The sequence below is a fragment of the Dendrobates tinctorius genome, unplaced genomic scaffold, assembly GCF_039654945.1.
Source record: "Dendrobates tinctorius isolate UK_male_01 unplaced genomic scaffold, ASM3965494v1 ptg000321l, whole genome shotgun sequence".
In the NCBI taxonomy this organism is placed as follows: domain Eukaryota; kingdom Metazoa; phylum Chordata; class Amphibia; order Anura; family Dendrobatidae; genus Dendrobates; species Dendrobates tinctorius.
In genome coordinates, this window is record NW_027361988.1 from 110,268 (window position 1) to 129,622 (window position 19,355).

General features: G+C 48.6%; 1 pseudogene; it reads right to left on the reverse strand.

The window, feature by feature from the left end:
• The window catches only part of LOC141073954 (uncharacterized), a 79,510-nt pseudogene that overhangs the window by 8,541 nt on the left and 51,614 nt on the right, over nucleotides 1-19,355 (reverse strand).

Sequence of the window (19,355 nt, forward strand, 5' to 3'; positions counted from 1 at the left end):
TCCATCCTTGATGGGGAAATCAGGAAAATTCTCTTCTGTAGAAGATCTTCACTGAGAGGCTCCGATATTGTAGAGACCTGAATGAGAAAAAGATGAGCCGATGTAACATCATAAGAATCCTGTGTAATAATACAATTACTGGAGATAATAAGGGAAACATATGAGGAGATTTATTATCTTACAGGGTTTAGTTTTCTCCCCTGACATCTACTAATAAAACCTATATATTTAGGCCACAGACAACAAGCAGTTTCCTCCTCGGAGTCGGCAGCTGAACACGTTCCTCATAGACTCATCTTCCATAACGCTAATTCTCGTCTCATTACCGACACTGGAATCGGCATTAGCAATACTGCAGGAGAGATTCATTACACGCGACATGAGAAATAACTCCTTCATGATGAGGACGACATCTTCATCTTCTACTGCGGCTCTAGAGACAGATTTGGCCAGAGTCGGTCACTGCCTCCATCCCCACCGGCCGTCTATATGAAGGTTTCCCGTCTTCCCCGCACTGGAATCTTCTCTCCCGTTAGATCTCAGCTCTGAGTCACACACAGAAGTTTGAGGCTTTTCTGGAAGAACAGGACAGGAGAGATCTGAGGCCGATGTCTCCATGTACAGGGTTTCCCCTCGGGATAAGAGGCTTCTCTATCCCTTTCCCCCAATTAGAGGGGACACCTGTGGATATCGGGGTCTTTACCGGCTGCAGTCCTGGGGGGATTTACTCGGTAACGTGGACGTTGGACAAACGTCACCATCAATTCCCATCAGAGTGAAGGAACATCGCTCCTCTATTCAGCTCTATGGATCCAGGATGAAATCCACTGCGGCCCCTGCAAGAAAAGAGCGAAGTCTGGTGAGACCCCCGAGGCCGGAGATTTCTACAGCTGCTCTGTGCGCACAGGACCTGTGATGAGGTCACAGGAGGGGAGGAGTCAGGGGGTCACATGATCAGGGGCCTCAGTGTGTGCAGGACTCTGCTGTGCTGGTTGTCATGGTGCTGGATGAGGGGAAGTTTCTGTGTGGGGTCAGGAGGAGTTTACAGGGTGGATGTAGCAGAGCCGTGTGTGTACGAGGTGCACGGAGCGGAGCCGTGTGTGTACGAGGTGTACGGAGCGGAGCCGCGTGTGTACGAGGTGTACGGAGCGGAGCCGTGTGTGTACGGTGTGTACGAGGTGTACGGAGCGGAGCCGTGTGTGTACGAGGTGTACGGAGCGGAGCCGTGTGTGTACGAGGTGTACGGAGCCGTGTGTGTACATGGTGTACGGAGCGGAGCCGTGTGTGTACGAGGTGTACGGAGCAGAGCCGCGTGTGAACGAGGTGTACGGAGCGGAGCCGTGTGTACGAGGTGTACGGAGTGGAGCCGTGTGTGTACGAGGTGTACGGAGCGGAGCCGTGTGTGTACGAGGTGTACGGAGCGGAGCCCTGTGTGTACGAGGTGTACGGGGCGGAGCCGTGTGTGTACGAGGTGTACGGAGCGGAGCCGTGTGTGTACGAGGTGTACGGAGCCGTGTGTGTACATGGTGTACGGAGCGGAGCCCTGTGTGTACGAGGTGTACGGAGCAGAGCCGCGTGTGAACGAGGTGTACGGAGCGGAGCCGTGTGTACGAGGTGTACGGAGTGGAGCCGTGTGTGTACGAGGTGTACGGAGCGGAGCCGTGTGTGTACGAGGTGTACGGAGCGGAGCCCTGTGTGTACGAGGTGTACGGGGCGGAGCCGTGTGTGTACGAGGTGTACGGAGCGGAGACGTGTGTGTACGAGGTGTACGGAGCGGAGGCGTGTGTGTACGAGGTGTACGGAGCGGAGCCGTGTGTGTACGAGGTGTACGGAGCGGAGCCGTGTGTGTACGAGGTGTGCGGAGCGGAGCCGTGTGTGAACAAGGTGTACGGAGCGGAGCCGTGTTTGTGTGGACCCCTCTGTATACACCTGTATACCCCAAGCTTCAGTCACAGACCCCGCGTCTCTCACACTGTATACACCCGTATAGCCCAAGCTTCGGTCACAGACCCCTGTGTTCACTGTATACACCTGTTTATCCACAGTTTTGGTCGCAGACCCCTGTGCATACTGTATTCACCTGTATACCCCCAGCTTCGGTCGCAGACCCCTGTGTACGCTGTATACACCCGCATACCCCCCGTTTCGGTCGCAGACCCCTGTGTACACTGTATACACCTGTATACCCCCAGCTTCGATAACAGACCCCTGTGTGTATGCTGTATACACCCTTATACCCCCAGCTTCGGTCACAGACCCCCCCGTGTACGCTGTATACATCCGTATACCCCCAGCTTCGGTCACAGACCCCTCTGTGTATGCTGTATACACCCGTATACCCCCAGCTTCGGTCACAGACTCCTCTGTGTACGCTGTATACACCCGTATACCCCCAGCTTCGGTCACAGACCCCTCTGTGTATGCTGTATACACCCGTATACCCCCAGCTTCGGTCACAGACCCCTCTGTGTATGCTGTATACACCCGTATACCCCCAGCTTCGGTCACAGACCCTGCATCTCTCACACTGTAGAACTGATGCCGGACACACACGGTAAAACTGCGGTCGTCGGTCTCTCATCTCTCGCACTTATACTGATAACATAAGATGGAGTCAGACGAACCCTCCTACAAAACGTGAGAACAAAGTCATTACTACAGGACTGTGTGAGAAAGGGATTTATTCTACAAGAAACGCTGGGGCCACAAATGAGAGTAACATAATGTCGTTCATCTTCTCTTTCACCACAGATATTGACAGTGAGGGCGACTTCCACTTTGCCGCAATGTGGATTTTAGTGGCCATACATAAGTAGTTTACTAGCTTCTGAAAGCGTTCTGGAAGCCGGGAAGGCCTGGTTCCCAGTAAAAGGGTAGAAGGTTCCAGATCAACCGGTCCACCATACATCTGTGCTATCAGATGCTTCACCTTCTCCCAAAGCCCAGAAACCACCATACAAGACCACCAAATATGTCTCATGTCACCAGATATTCCACAGCCCCTAAAACAGTCTCCCGAGATTTTAGGAAAAATGCTGTGAATTTTTTCCTGTACATAATAGACTCTGTGCAATAGTTTTAAGGAGGTCTCCACAAGGGAAGTCTGGTGACTGCCTCATGATAGGGTGTCACAGCTACGATACCATTCATCAATTGACTGTTCAAACCCCAGATCCTCCTCCCACTGTAACATATACTTCAAATTTTTTATCATCTTGTGGGGAATTTATAGCACAGTAGATCAATGAGAGATCGTTCCCCTGCCCAAAGGGTCATTTAGACATTAATTTTCAAAACTCGCCCTGAGAGTAGTACCGCTCGGGAGGATCTGCTTTGCAAAGTGGAAAGATCTGATTCAGTCGCATTACCTCCCTAACTGGAGGTTCAAATATTTGAACAAATTCCTGTCTGTCAAGTAAGATATTAAATGGGGAACACAAATGTTTAAGTATATGAATACCTTTCAGCTTCCACCAAGAAAACATTTGTGTCTCAAGGCCTGGCGGGAACATGGGGTTGTGTAATATAGCTGTCAGGGGAGAAGGGCTTGATTGTAAGTTATATTTAAACTTTCCTCCAAAGAAGCAACGAGTGGACTGTAAAAGGAGCCACATTCATTAACCCCCGTGGAAGTCGGTCTGTGGTCCACATTAGGCCTGATAAAGAGAATGGTTTGGAGAGAAATGATTCCAGAATAACCCATCTCGGACTATTGGGATATGAACACGCACTTATTAATGGAGCAATCTGTGCCGACTTGTAATAAAGTGTAAAATTAGGGAGGGATAAACCCCCTTCTTTTCTGTGACAGAACATAAGTTTTTGCACAATTCTGGGTTGTTTTCTGAGCCAAAGAAACTTAGACCTCACAGAGTGTAACTGAGTGAACGTTCTGGCTGGTACCATAATTGGGAGGGACCTAAATAGATATAAGAAGCGAGGCAGTGACACCATTTTTAATGCCTGTATTCTGCCGAGCCAGGATAACTTTGAGGAAGCCCATCTATCGAGGTCTCTCTGGAAGTTTTGGATCTGTGGAGTGTAATTCCACCTAAACAGAGGTGACCTGTTGGTTGTTAAGTTGATACCCAGATATGTTAGATAATGTTCTTTGTGTATAAACCCAAAATGGGAGGCTATATTAGTTTGCTCTTAGGAAAATTTACAAATAATGCTTCGGATTTATCAATGTTAATCTTTAACCCTGAGATCTTCTCAAATTCGTGAAGGAGGGAAAACAAGTGAGGGAGTGTAGTGTGGGGACTTATTAATGTTAGCAGGAGATCATCCGCAAAGAGGCTGACTTTATATTGGTCTCCCATATTCTCAGGGCCCAGGATATTCTGATCTCTCCTTATTGCTTCCACAATGGGTTCCATTGCAAGTGCAAAAAGATCCGGAGATAGAGGACAGCCCTGCCTGGTACCCTCTGAATATTAATTGGAGGGGGGTGTGGTGACGGGAGTTTTATATAAGCGATAGGGCTATCATATAACAATTGGAGGCACTTTATAAGTTTAGGGGAGAATCCGACTTCCGATAGAACCGTAAAGAGATACGTCCAGGACGCCGAATCGAAAGCCCTCTCCATATCTAATGCAAGCAGGAGAAGTCGCTTTCGCTGTAGGTTAGTTGTATGAATAATATTTAACGCTCTCCTAATATTATCTGGGGCCTGTCGCGCTGGTATAAAACCAACCTGATCCCGATGGATGAGGTGAGGGAGGATTTTATTGGTCCTGTTAGTCACAATGGATGTAAAGATTTTGAAGTCAATGTATAAGAGGGATATAGGTCTATAATTTGTTGTGAGATGATCTTTCTTAGGATTAGGGATTACGGTTACATGCGCCACGTAGAGCTCAGGGGGCAGCTGTGAGCCATTTAGTAGTGAATTACAGAGGTTTTTATATGTGGTGTCAGCACATCGCTGCATTTTTTATCATATATTGCTGTAAGACCATCCGGCCCCGGGGCCTTTCCTCTTTTTAGTTTTTTGGTTGTTGAAACTATTTCCTCCTCAGAGATGTGTAAATGGAGTTGTTGTGCCGCGGACTCAGTCAGGTTAGGTAGATGTAGTGTGTGAAGGAATGACTCCAGTAGTGAGGGGGGGGTGATTGTGGGGGGAATACAAACTCTGGGGGTATTCATTATAAGTGCTATACATGACATCGGGGTGGGCTGAGGTCTGACCCTTAGGGTCTGTTATAGAGGAGATTATATGCAGTGACTCTCTCATTCTGAGCTTACGAGCGGCATCTTATTAGGCTTATTGGCATGGTGATAAAACGCGGCTTTACTCCAAGTTAGCGCCTCTCCGTTCTGGTGGTGAGAATGGCGTCTAATTGTCATTTCATATCTTGTATTTGTGTAGATAAGTATAGGGGTGAAGAGCGCTGATTGGCCAATTCTCACTCCTGCAGTTTCTCCTCCAGTCTGGGCTGTAATTCAGACCTTTCTTCTTCCTGTCGGCCGATAACTTATCACAGAACCGGGAATAGATTTTCTGTGCGCGAGTCACATTGCTCCAAGTGAGGCCTCCTCCGCTGTGTGAGTTTAGGGGAAATTTGTTATATCTTCTCTTATAGCGGTTACATTAGAGATTTGGGCATTTTAGCTCCTGGTGTGGAGTCGATAGCACAATCATATGCCGCCATATAGTAGACGGCCGGTAACTGGTGAGAATTCCCTCATGTGTGGGGTCTATTTCCCTCCAGAGAAATCACACGTTACATTCCACACATAACACTGTGTAGAGAAGGCGGCGCGGGGTAATTGTGCCAGTAGTGAGGGGCGAATAATGGCGGGAATGTCACTGACTGAGGAGAAGGCTCCATGGAGGTCTGCACTCCGGAGATCATGTGACCCCTGACTCCTCCCCTCCTGTGACCTCATCACAGGTCCTGTGCACAGAGCAGCCATATATGTGGAGTGCGGCTCTGCAGGTTAGTGATGGGCAGTCCGGCTCTTCTGCCTCCTTTCCCCACTTTTCTCACTCCTGTCCCTTCACTATAAAGCCTGGGCCTCATTATACAGCTGTACAGGGGTCTAGTGAAGGCTTTTTAGCCCTTTCCTCAGACTGTAGCTCCTGGGCACAGGCCCTCACTCCTGTCCCTTCACTATAAAGCCTGGGCCTCATTATACAGCTGTACAGGGGTCTAGTGAAGGCTTTTTAGCCCTTTCCTCAGTCTGTAGCTCCTGGAATCAGGCCCTCACTCCTGTCCCTTCACTATAAAGCCTGTGCCTCATTATACAGCTGTACAGGGGTCTAGAGAAGGCTTTTTAGCCCTTTCCTCAGACTGTAGCTCCTGGGAACAGGCCCTGACTCCTGTCCCTTCACTATAAAGCCTGGGCCTCATTATACAGCTGTACAGGGGTCTAGTGAAGGCTTTTTAGCCCTTTCCTCAGACTGTAGCTCCTGGGAACAGGCCCTGACTCCTGTCCCTTCACTATAAAGCCTGGGCCTCATTATACAGCTGTACAGGGGTCTAGTGAAGGCTTTTTAGCCCTTTCCTCAGACTGTAGCTCCTGGGAACAGACCCTCACTCCTGTCCCTTCACTATAAAGCCTGGGCCTCATTATACAGCTGTACAGGGGTCTAGTGAAGGCTTTTTAGCCCTTTCCTCAGACTGTAGCTCCTGGGAACAGGCCCTCACTCCTGTCCCTTCACTATAAAGCCTGGGCCTCATTATACAGCTGTACAGGGGTGTAGTGAAGGCTTTTTAGCCCTTTCCTCAGACTGTAGCTCCTGGGAACAGTCCCTCACTCCTGTCCCTTCACTATAAAGCCTGGGCCTCATTATACAGCTGTACAGGGGTCTAGTGAAGGCTTTTTAGCCCTTTCCTCAGACTGTAGCTCCTGGGAACAGGCCCTGACTCCTGTCCCTTCACTATAAAGCCTGGGCCTCATTATACAGCTGTACAGGGGTCTAGTGAAGGCTTTTTAGCCCTTTCCTCAGACTGTAGCTCCTGGGAACAGGCCCTCACTCCTGTCCCTTCACTATAAAGCCTGGGCCTCATTATACAGCTGTACAGGGGTCTAGTGAAGGCTTTTTAGCCCTTTCCTCAGACTGTAGCTCCTGGGAACAGGCCCTGACTCCTGTCCCTTCACTATAAAGCCTGGGCCTCATTATACAGCTGTACAGGGGTCTAGTGAAGGCTTTTTAGCCCTTTCCTCAGACTGCAGCTCCTGGGAACAGGCCCTGACTCCTGTCCCTTCACTATAAAGCCTGGGCCTCATTATACAGCTGTACAGGGGTCTAGTGAAGGCTTTTTAGCCCTTTCCTCAGACTGTAGCTCCTGGGAACAGGCCCTGACTCCTGTCCCTTCACTATAAAGCCTGGGCCTCATTATACAGCTGTACAGGGGTCTAGTGAAGGCTTTTTAGCCCTTTCCTCAGACTGTAGCTCCTGGGAACAGACCCTCACTCCTGTCCCTTCACTATAAAGCCTGGGCCTCATTATACAGCTGTACAGGGGTCTAGTGAAGGCTTTTTAGCCCTTTCCTCAGACTGTAGCTCCTGGGAACAGGCCCTCACTCCTGTCCCTTCACTATAAAGCCTGGGCCTCATTATACAGCTGTACAGGGGTGTAGTGAAGGCTTTTTAGCCCTTTCCTCAGACTGTAGCTCCTGGGAACAGTCCCTCACTCCTGTCCCTTCACTATAAAGCCTGGGCCTCATTATACAGCTGTACAGGGGTCTAGTGAAGGCTTTTTAGCCCTTTCCTCAGACTGCAGCTCCTGGGAACAGGCCCTGACTCCTGTCCCTTCACTATAAAGCCTGGGCCTCATTATACAGCTGTACAGGGGTCTAGTGAAGGCTTTTTAGCCCTTTCCTCAGACTGTAGCTCCTGGGAACAGGCCCTGACTCCTGTCCCTTCACTATAAAGCCTGGGCCTCATTATACAGCTGTACAGGGGTCTAGTGAAGGCTTTTTAGCCCTTTCCTCAGACTGTAGCTCCTGGGAACAGACCCTCACTCCTGTCCCTTCACTATAAAGCCTGGGCCTCATTATACAGCTGTACAGGGGTCTAGTGAAGGCTTTTTAGCCCTTTCCTCAGACTGTAGCTCCTGGGAACAGGCCCTCACTCCTGTCCCTTCACTATAAAGCCTGGGCCTCATTATACAGCTGTACAGGGGTGTAGTGAAGGCTTTTTAGCCCTTTCCTCAGACTGTAGCTCCTGGGAACAGTCCCTCACTCCTGTCCCTTCACTATAAAGCCTGGGCCTCATTATACAGCTGTACAGGGGTCTAGTGAAGGCTTTTTAGCCCTTTCCTCAGACTGTAGCTCCTGGGAACAGGCCCTGACTCCTGTCCCTTCACTATAAAGCCTGGGCCTCATTATACAGCTGTACAGGGGTCTATTGAAGGCTTTTTAGCCCTTTCCTCAGACTGTAGCTCCTGGGAACAGTCCCTCACTCCTGTCCCTTCACTATAAAGCCTGGGCCTCATTATACAGCTGTACAGGGGTCTAGTGAAGGCTTTTTAGCCCTTTCCTCAGACTGTAGCTCCTGGGAACAGGCCCTGACTCCTGTCCCTTCACTATAAAGCCTGGGTCTCATTATACAGCTGTACATGGGTCTAGTGAAGGCTTTTTAGCCCATTCCTCAGACTGTAGCTCCTGGGAACAGGCCCTCACTCCTGTCCCTTCACTATAAAGCCTGGGCCTCATTATACAGCTGTACAGGGGTCTAGTGAAGGCTTTTTAGCTCTTTCATCAGACTGTAGCTCCTGGGAACAGGCCCTGACTCCTGTCCCTTCACTATAAAGCCTGGGCCTCATTATACAGCTGTACAGGGGTCTAGTGAAGGCTTTTTAGCCCTTTCCTCAGACTGTAGCTCCTGGGCACAGGCCCTCACTCCTGTTCCTTCACTATAAAGCCTGGGCCTCATTATACAGCTGTACAGGGGTCTAGTGAAGGCTTTTTAGCCCTTTCCTCAGACTGTAGCTCCTGGGAACAGGCCCTCACTCCTGTCCCTTCACTATAAAGCCTGGGCCCCATTATACAGCTGTACAGGGGTCTAGTGAAGACTTTTTAGCTCTTTCCTCAGACTGTAGCTCCTGGGAACAGGCCCTCACTCCTGTCCCTTCACTATAAAGCCTGGGCCTCATTATACAGCTGTACAGGGGTCTAGTGAAGGCTTTTTAGCCCTTTCCTCAGACTTTAGCTCCTGGTCACCATGTGATCTCACCATAACCCTAACAAGCTAATTAAGGTGTGAAATCTTGGTCAAAATTATCTCAGTACACAAATCTCCAAGGGTGCCCAAAGTTTTGCATCGCCCCTTTTTCCTTTTTGCAATTATGAAATTGTAAAAAAGTCTATATATATATTTTTATTATTATTTTTGTCTAAAATACAAAGGCCATGTGTCATCTTAGAGGTTCGGCCTTTTAGAGATCATTTCATCTTCATCTTACTACTGCTCACAATAACGGTCATTTTGACCCGGGGCGCCCACACTTTTACATGCCGCTGTCAATGCTTCGTCCCGCTGGTGCTCAATATTTAATAGGGTCTTGCTATTAAACTTAATGAAAAGTTCGGTGAATTTCTTTGAGCTGTTATTACTAGAGATGAGCGAATATCGTCAGAGAAGTTGTTATTGGCTAATATCACTTACCGAATAGCTGCATCGGGACCCCGGATCCCTGGAGCGCTCCCGATAATCAGCTGCATGTGTCGCCCTCCATGCAGGTGCTGTGACTATCACACAGCGCGACACACGCAGCTGATTATCGGGAGCCCTCCAGCACACTGAGTCCTGCACACACTGAGGCCCCTGATCATGTGACCCCTGACTCCTCCCCTCCTGTGACCTCATCACAGGTCCTGTGCACAGAGCAGTCATATATGTGGCGGACACTCCTGGTCTTCTGCTTTCTGGGCCGGTTCCTCCTGTGAGTCCTATTAACCCTTTCGCTCTCTGTATTCTCCTTTCTGACAGGACAATATCTGAATTCGGACAGTGTGACAGGAATTTAAGCAATGTGGAAGGAAAAAATTGCAATTTTACTTTTTTCCCTCACAAAAATGTGACTTTACCCCAAAATTGGCAGCGTAACAAATCCTTATTCCCCCACTGTAGTTTGTAGACTCCATATACAGATCCCTTAAGTGTGAAAAGAGCTGAATTCCCCACTTAAGTTATTGCATTTTGGAAATTGCCCCCACTGGGAATTTATCTCCAGGTAAAGGCACAATTGTGTCTCCATGGGGGTTGTGCTCACAGCCCAACATTGTGCGGCCTCCAAAGAAATGCCACCCCGCACCATTACTGACCACTGCCAAACCGGTCATGCTGAAGGATGTTGCAGGCAGCAGATCGCTCTCCACGGCGTCTCCAGACTCTGTCACGTCTGTCACATGTGCTCAGTGTGAACCTGCTTCCATCTGTGAAGAGCACAGGGCGCCAGTGGTGAATTTGCCAATCCTGGTGTTCTGTGGCAAATGCCAAGCATCCTGTACAGTGTTGGGCTGTGAGCACAACCCCCATCTGTGGACGTCAGGCCCTCAGACCATCCTAATGGAGTCAGTTTTTAACCATTTGTGCAGACACATGAACATTTGTGGCCTGCTGAAGATCATTTTGCAGGGCTCTGGCAGTGCTCCTCCTGTTCCTACTTGCACAAAGGTGGAGGTAGCAGTCCTGCTGCTGGGTTGTTGCCCTCCTACAGCCCCCTCCACATCTCCTGGTATCACCTCCAGCCTCTGGACACTACGCTGACAGACACAGCAAACTTTCTTGCCACAGCTCACATTGATGTGCCATCCTGGATGAGCTGCACTACCTGAGCCACTTGTGTGGGTTTTAGAGTCCGTCTCATGTTACCACGAGTGTGAAAGCACAACCAACATTCAAAAGTGACCGAAACAACAGCCAGAAAGCATTGGTACTGAGATGTGGTCTGTGGTCCCCACCTGCAGAACCGCTCCTTTATTGAGGGTGTCTTGATAATTGCCAATAATTTCCATCTGTTGTCTATTCCATTTGCACAACAGCATGTGAAATTGATTGTCAATCAGTGTTGCTTCCTAAGTGGACAGTTTGATTTCACAGAAGTTTGATTTACTTGGAGTTATATTCTGTTGTTTAAGTGTTCCCTTTATTTTTTTGAACAGTGTATATAGAGAGATAGATTTTTTTTCTTTACGTTGGAGGATCCAATTCCAGCTATTGCTGTGTGATCTGTGATTTCTATCTACTCCACTGTGTACAGGATAATAGAGTATAATAAAGTAGTTATGGACGTGACGTAACTAACATTGTGCAGTGACTCTGCTTTCCATATAGTGATGGATATTTCTTGTTGCTGAAACTGTGATTTTTTTTCCACTTTAAACCTTTTTTAAACCCCTCTGATCAGTGCGATCATACAACATACAAGCCTCTGATGGCTCCGGTGATGCCCTGTACTACTGTATTGCCGTGTATCATCACTGCCTGTCAGTGTAATACTAACGGCCCCATACACATGAGATCAGAGTTGGCTGAACGGTCATTTGGCAGACGGCGATCTCTCCCGACTCCCCCATACACACAAATATTCCAGCTTTCCTGTGGTCTGTATGAGAGAGTCGCCTCCAGACTCCTCTAGAGGAGGATTATCTACAGGATGAACAGACGGATTATCCTCTGAAATTCAGGATGCCAGATCCTTCTCTGCCCTGACATCATCTGTCGGGAGGCCCCCAAATACATTATATGGTCGGCCAAACCCCCCGAAATCAGTGCTTTCATGGAACTTTAGTGTAATGTGTATGGGGGCGTTATAAGGTAACTTATTGGACGCTGCCTCTGGCCCGGCCTAATAGACCTTCATACATTGCAGCCCAGACCCCATTATTAGGCATGTAAGTATCGCAGTAACTAGGCCGCCCCATACTATCGAGTACTTGGGGGCGGGGGGCATTCAGCCAAACTCTGTCACACCTTCTTAGATGCCATGTTTGCTTTTCACAGCAGCAAGTGGTTTTGTTGAAGCCTCATCTGTGCCGTCCCTGCGGTGTACATCTATGTTCTGGGGTCCAAAAAGATTCATTCCTTTTTAATAAATGTTTAACATGTTAAAAATTATAAAATGTGTCTTCTGCTTTTTGCATATTTTTTTATTTTTACAAGAATTGTTGGCTCCAATTTTCTTTAGAAACATTTTAATATTGGCTTTTTCTGGAGTTTTTCTTGTAATATAGGAAAGCCTAAGGCCAGAAATAATCCCCATAAATCACTGTACATGGAGACTTTGGGATCAGATCATTTCTGTCCGTTGTGATTGTGGAAACAAAAAATCTTTTCTAAAAGCCTCAAACTTCTGTGTGTGACTCAGAGCTGAGATCTAACGTGATAGAAGATTCCAGTGCGGGGAAGACGGGAAACCTTCATATAGACGGCCGGTGGGGATGGAGGCAGTGACCGACTCTGGCCAAATCTGTCTCTAGAGCCGCAGTAGAAGATGAAGATGTCGTCCTCATCATGAAGGAGTTATTTCTCATGTCGCGTGTAATGAATCTCTCCTGCAGTATTGCTAATGCCGATTCCAGTGTCGGTAATGAGACGAGAATTAGCGTTATGGAAGATGAGTCTATGAGGAACGTGTTCAGCTGCCGACTCCGAGGAGGAAACTGCTTGTTGTCTGGGGCCTAAATATATAGGTTTTATTAGTAGATGTCAGGGAACAACACTAAACCCTGTAAAATAATAAATCTTCTCATATGTTTCCCTTATTATCTCCAGTAATTGTATTATTACACAGGATTCTTATGATGTTACATCGGATCATCTTCTTCTCATTCAGGTCTCTACAATATTGGATCCTCTCAGTGAAGATCTTCTACAAAAGAGAATTTTCCTGATTTACCCATTAAGGATGGATATGGACAGAGACAAGATGGCGGAGAGAATGTTACACCTAACCCTAGAGATCCTCTTCCGTCTCACTGGAGAGGTGAGAGATTCTGATGACGTAACATTACTGTCATGATCCATGCTGGATCAGGATATATAAAAGCACTGGTAACCTTTTTTTTTCCCTAAGCTGTCCTTAAGTTTGGTTTTTGCCCCCGGTGGTGGTGAGCGTCATTGCAGTCTAGTTTCTTTAGTTAAGTGCACATGATTATAATGCAGGTGATTGCTGGCTCTGCTATAAAAGAGTCACAGGTGTTGCAATCAGTGTTGGTGATAGTGTTCATTTCAACCATCCTTGGTGGAGGAAGGATTTAGAGCGAGGTCCTGGCAACACTGTCTTAGCCCTGGTGTGAAAGGAGTTATAGGGGATTTCCTTAGCTCTGACAGAGCTTGGAGGCAGCGATTCAGTAGGAGAGCTGCATGCTGGTGGTGGACTCTGTTGCCAGGAACAAGTGCACCAGAGTAAAGCTAAGTGGTGTTTCCCTGTTTGTGTTTTTCCTTAGTGTGTATTAGTACAGCGGGGGGGCAGTGCCTGCACCACCCAGCTCCCTAGCAACTTATAGGTGTAGGGTGTGCTGGGGCGACAGGTTCCTGATCGGTGCCCGGTGCGGAACCGGTATAGGGAACTTTAGGGACACTGACTCAGGGGAGTGCAGGAGGTCTCCACGTCCCCCTTTCCCTTTCGCAGGGCCCACCGTTGAAACTGTTTCCCTCCCCCTTGTCTTGTTTTAGTTACCGGCCTGCGAGCCATGTCACACAGGACGGGTCCACGTGACAATTACATCATTCTTATCTATGGGAATAACAGATGGACAGAACTGGAGAGGTGAGGACTCTGGAAATGTCTAGTGATTTATTAATGTTTCTCTCCATTACCAGGATTACACAGTGGTGAAGAAGACCTCTAGTGATCGCTGTCAGGACCCTGTGTCTGAGGGATGTGGAAGACCCCTGAGCCCAATCATGGGGCCTGCACCTCACCCCCTGATCCATGAGGACATCAATCACCAGAAGAACCTAGACCTCATCTACAAGATGATTGAGCTGCTGACTGGAGAGGTGACACTGCTGGGAATGCTGGAACATTATTATTATTTATTTATAAAGTACCATTGGTTCCATGGTGCTGTACATGAGAAGGGGTTCCATACAAATTACAGATATCATTTACAGTAAGCAAACTATCAATGACCAACTGATACAGAGGGGAAAGGACCCTGTCCTTTCGGGCTTACATGCAACAGGATGGTGGTGAAGGAGTCAGTAGGTTGGGGGGGTTGCAGCAGCTCCAGTGATGGTGAGGTGATATCTCCGGTAGTGGTGAGGAGGCAGTGGGGATCATTGCAAGCTGTAGGCTTTCCTGAAGAGGTGGGTTGTCAGGTTCCGTCTGAAGGATCCGAGTGTGGATGATAGCCGGACGTGTTGTGGCAGGGAATTCCAGAGGATGGGGGCTATTCAGGAGAAGTCTTGGAGGCGGTTGGGTGAGGAGCGAATAAGTGTGGAGGAGAGAAGGAGGTCTTGGGAGGACCAGAGATTACGTGATGGAAGGTATCGGGAGATTAGATCAGAGATGTATGGCGGAGACAGGTTATAGATGGCCTTGTAGGTCAGTATTAGTAATTTGAATTGGATACGCTGAGGGAATGGGAGCCAGTGAAGAGATTTGCAGAGGGGAGAAGCGGAGGAGTAGCGAGGAGAGAGATGAATTAGTCAGGCGCAGAGTTAAGGATGGACTGGAGAGGTGCAAGGGTGTTAGCAGGGAAGCCACAGAAAAGGATGTTGCAGTAGTCAAGGCGGGAGATGATGAGGGCATGCACAAGTAGTTTAGTAGATTGAGGGTTCAGGAAGGGACGGATTCTGGAAATATTTGAGCTGGAGGCGAAAGGAGATGGAGAGAGTTTGAATGTGAGTTTTTTTTGGTTTGAAGAAAAGGGTAGAGTCAAGGGTTATTCTAAGGCAGCGGACCTCCAGTAGGGGGGAAAGCGTGATGTCAATTGTTATGGAAAGGTCGGGTAAGGAAGATCTGTGAGATGGGGGAAAGATGATTAGTTCAGATTTGTCCACGTTGAGTTTGAGGAAGCGAGAGGAGAAGGAGGATATAGGTGATAGACACTCCGGGATTCTGGAGAGCAGAGAGGTGATGTCTGGGCCAGAGAGGTAGATCTGAGTATCATCGGCATAAAGGTGGTACTGGAATCCGTGGGACTTTGAGTTGCCCCAGGCCAAGTGTATAGATTGAGAAGAGTAGGGGTCCTAGAACAGAGCCTTGGGGTACTCGAACAGAGAGAGGGTGGGATGAGGAGGTAGTGTGGGAGTGGGAGACGCTGAATGTGCGGTTGGAAAGGTATGAGGAATTCCAGGATAGGGCGAGGTCTTTGATGCTGAAGGAGGAGAGGATCTGTAGTAGGAGGCAGTGGTCAAATGTGTCGAAAGCAGAGGACAGATCTAGAAGGAGGAGTATAGAGTATTGTCCGTTAGCTTTGGCTGTAAGTAGGTCGTTGGTAATTTTGGTCAGGGCTGGCTGTCTCAGTGGAATGATGGTGGCGGAAGCCAGATTTTAGATTGTCAAAGAGCAAGTTAGATGAGAGGTGGAAGGAAAGTTCAGCGTGGACATGCTGCTCCAGGAGTTTAGAAGTGAATGGGAGCAGCGATATTGGGCGATAGCTGGACGTGGCTGTTGGATCGATGGTTTGCTTTTTAAGGATAGGCGTCATTGTGGCATGTTTGAAAGCGGAAGGGAAGGTACCAGAAGTTAGTGATAGGTTGAAGAGGTGGGTTAGGGATGGGATAAGTGTGGTGGTGAGGTTGGGGAGGAGGTGAGATGGCAATAGGGTCAAGTGCACAAGTGGTGAGGTGTGATTTGGAGAGAAGATGAGCAAGCTCCCCTGCAGTGATGTTAGATAAGGAGGTTATGGGGTTTGGGCATTGGTCTGGTGTGCAAAAGGGTTGTGGTGGTTGAGCAATAAAGACTTGCCATGTTTGGTCTATCTTGTTTCTGAAGTGTGCGGCAAAGTCCTCGGCAGAGATGAGGGAGGTTGGAGGGGGCAGTGGTGGGCGGAGGAGGGAGTTAAAAGTATTCAACAACTGTTTGGGGTTGTGGGATAAGGAAGATACAAGGGATGTAAAGAAGGCCTGTTTAGCAGAGGTGAGGGCAGATTTGAATGCGAGTGTTGCTTGTTTGAGTGCAGTGAAGTCGTCTTGCGAATGCGTTTTCTTCCAGCGCCGTTCAGCAATTCTGGATGCTTGCCAAAGCTTTTTAGTGGTGTTATTGTGCCAGGGTTGTCTATTGATTCGTCGCACTCTGTTATGCATGATAGGGGCGATCGAGTCGATGGCTGATGCAAGAGTGGCATTATAGAAAGTAGTGGCATTGTCAGTGTCATGGAGTAAAGATATGGAGGACAGTGGTAAAATAGAGTCAGAGTGTGTGCGAGTGTCTAGATGTGAGGTTTCTGCGGGGGTGCGCATGCTGCTGGACATGGGTGACAGGAGGAGGACAGGGATGAGAAAGTGCGTAGATGGTGGTCAGATAGAGGGAGAGGGGAGGTGGTGAAGTTAGAAAGAGCAGAGGCGGGTGAACACCAGGTCTAATGTATGTATGTCCGTCTGTGTGGGTGGCTGAGGAGGACCACTGAGTAAGTCCAAAAGATGAAGTAAGGGACAGGAGTTTGGAGGCTGCTGAATGGTGGGTGTCATTGGGGATGTTGAAGTCACCCATGATGATGGTGGAAATGTCAGCAGAGAGAAAGTGAAGGAGCCAGGTGGAGAATTGGTTAATGAAGGCAGTGGTCGGGCCTGGAGGTCGGTATATGACGGCCACTTGGAGGTTGGAGGGAGAGTGGACTTCAAAAGAGGGGACGATAAGGGAGGGTAGAGGTGGGATTGGGTTGAAGGTGCAGTTGGAAAAAGGAGAAGGCCCACTCCTCCCGCATGTCTGTTGCCAGGGCGAGGAGTGTGGGTGAAGTGGAAGCCGCCGTAACACAGCGCAGCAGGGGAGGCTGTGTCAGAGGGTGTCAGCCATTCTTCGGTGAGGTCAAGTAAGGAAAAATTATGAGAGGTAAAGAGGTCGTGAATCACATGGAGTTTATTGCAGACGGAGCGGGCATTCCAGAGTGATCCAGAGAGTGGGAGCAGGGTGGTGGGTGTCAAGGGCACGGATTTGAGGTGGGAAAGATTTCTGGTGTTTGTGTTGATTTGGGAACGATAGAAAGGGGTAATAATTGGAGGTATGGGCTGTTGGGGTCCAGGGTTGGGAGATATGTCGCCAGCAGTGAGGAGAAGCAGAAAGAGGGAGAGCATGTGGGAGAAGGAGGGTGGGTGGCTTGTTTTATATTTTATTAGGAGAGCTCTGAGATCGAGGAGCAGGTCAGCAGAGGAGGTCAGGTGGGGAGGCAAGAGGGAAGAAGAGATTATTATTTGGTTAGCGGGTGCTGGGGTTTGCGGATAGCGAAAGAGAGTGAGGAGTAGTGGAGCCAAAACTGTTTGTGCGTATGTCAGCATGGTGAGAGTAATTTAGAAGGCAAAAGAAATTTAGAACATGTAAACGCAGCGGTTAGTCGTACCTTCTGGTCACTTCAGGCTCATTTCAGATGTTATCCTTAGAAGACATCCTTGGAATAACAGACCGAGGTCAGGCTGACCTCTTAAGCCCCCGTCACACACAGCGAGATCGCTAGCGAGGTCGCTGCTGTGTCACAAGTTTTGTGACGCAACAGCGATCTCATCAGCGATCTCGCTGTGTGTGACGTATCAGCGACCGCCCCCCCGCCGGGTATCGCTGATCGTGCTCGAATGCCCTGGACATTTTTTTTGATCGTTGGTCTCCCGCTGGCCAGCACGCATCACTGCGTGTGGCAGCGGGAGACGATCGATCAGCGAGCTGGAGCTGGTATCCAAGGTAAACCGCTGGTAACAAGCGCGCGTGTCGCTTAGTTACCCGCTGTGTACCTTGGATACCAGCTCCCAGCGCCAGCACGCTGGTTTCCATGGTACACAGCGGGTAACTAAGCGACGCGCATGCTTGTTACCCCCGTGTCGCTGGTCCTGATAGCTGATGAGATCTGCCTGTTTGGCAGCTCACCAGCGATCATATAGCAACACACCAGCGATCCTGACAAGGTCATATCGTTGTCGGGATCGCTGGTGCGTCGCTATGTGTGACGGGAGCTTTAGTCTGAATTTATACTAACTTAACAGCACCTGAAAGGGCCCAGGTGTGATCAGAAAGTGAGGAGCAGTAGGGGGACTGGATGCAGACACAGGAGATGATTAATTAGAAGTCACAAGAGGAAATGCAAAGGGAGATAGTATTGCAGCCATAACACATACCAGTGATAGCAGACAGATACAGGGGTGATTGGGGTTCAGGAAAGATGGGTGATGATGGTTTTGCAGCCAGAACACATACCTGTGGATGAAGCAGATCGATTGTCAGAGTGATAGTAATAGTGAAGCATAGTAATAATAATAATGAAGCATCTATAGCAGGGAGTCATTTTCAGGCATATTTCAGATGTTATCCTTAGAACGACATCCTTGGAATGACAGACCGACATTATACAGTAACACTATGAAGAGATCGGGGGATGACGGTATCATTGTATGTGTCAGGTTCCTATAAGGTGTCAGGATGTCGCTGTCTATTTCTCCATGGAGGAGTGGGAGTATTTAGAAGGACACAGAGATCTGTACAAGAACGTCATAATGGAGGTTCCCCAGCCCCTCACATCTCCAGGTAATAGACAGGACTAAATACACACGGCCTATAATTATCTGTATGTAGAGAATGAATTCAGTCCCTGTATGTGTTTCCTCCAGATGTATCCAGTAAGAGGACAACACCAGAGAGATGTCCCCGTCCTCTTCTTCCACAGGACTGTAACCAAGAAGATCCCAATGTTCCTCAGGATCATCAGGTAGATGTAGAGAAGGTGTCAGGAGATCTCCCCTATGATGTGTAGACGGCTGTGAAGGTCTTGTGCTCAGTCTTGTTTTATCCCCCAGTATTATATGTTTTATACTTGTGTAATGAGAACGGTGGAGATGGCAGGATTACAGCTGACACCAGTGACCGGAGGTAAACTTTTTACCTCCGATCACAACTGAGCAGTCATGCTGTGTTCTGACAGCGTGGGAACCGCGGCTCTGTGACCGGCAGGGATGATTTTACCGCCTATCAGAAGGGCTACACCGGTGTTTACCACACTGCCACACAGCTTGGGAAACACCGGCTTTTGTGTTGTGCATGTTTGGCTATATTCTGCGATTAAATCAGCAAATATTGCAAATTCAGAGATCGTGAATCGAACATTGAAATATTCGCTCATCTCTCGCCATAATACTGTGTGAGGTGCTGTGGGGCCGTCATACTGTGTGGGAGACCTCATACTGAGCTACATGGCCACACAGGAGAACAATTTCCTTGTGATGAGTCAGAAAGTGAGAAATCCAGG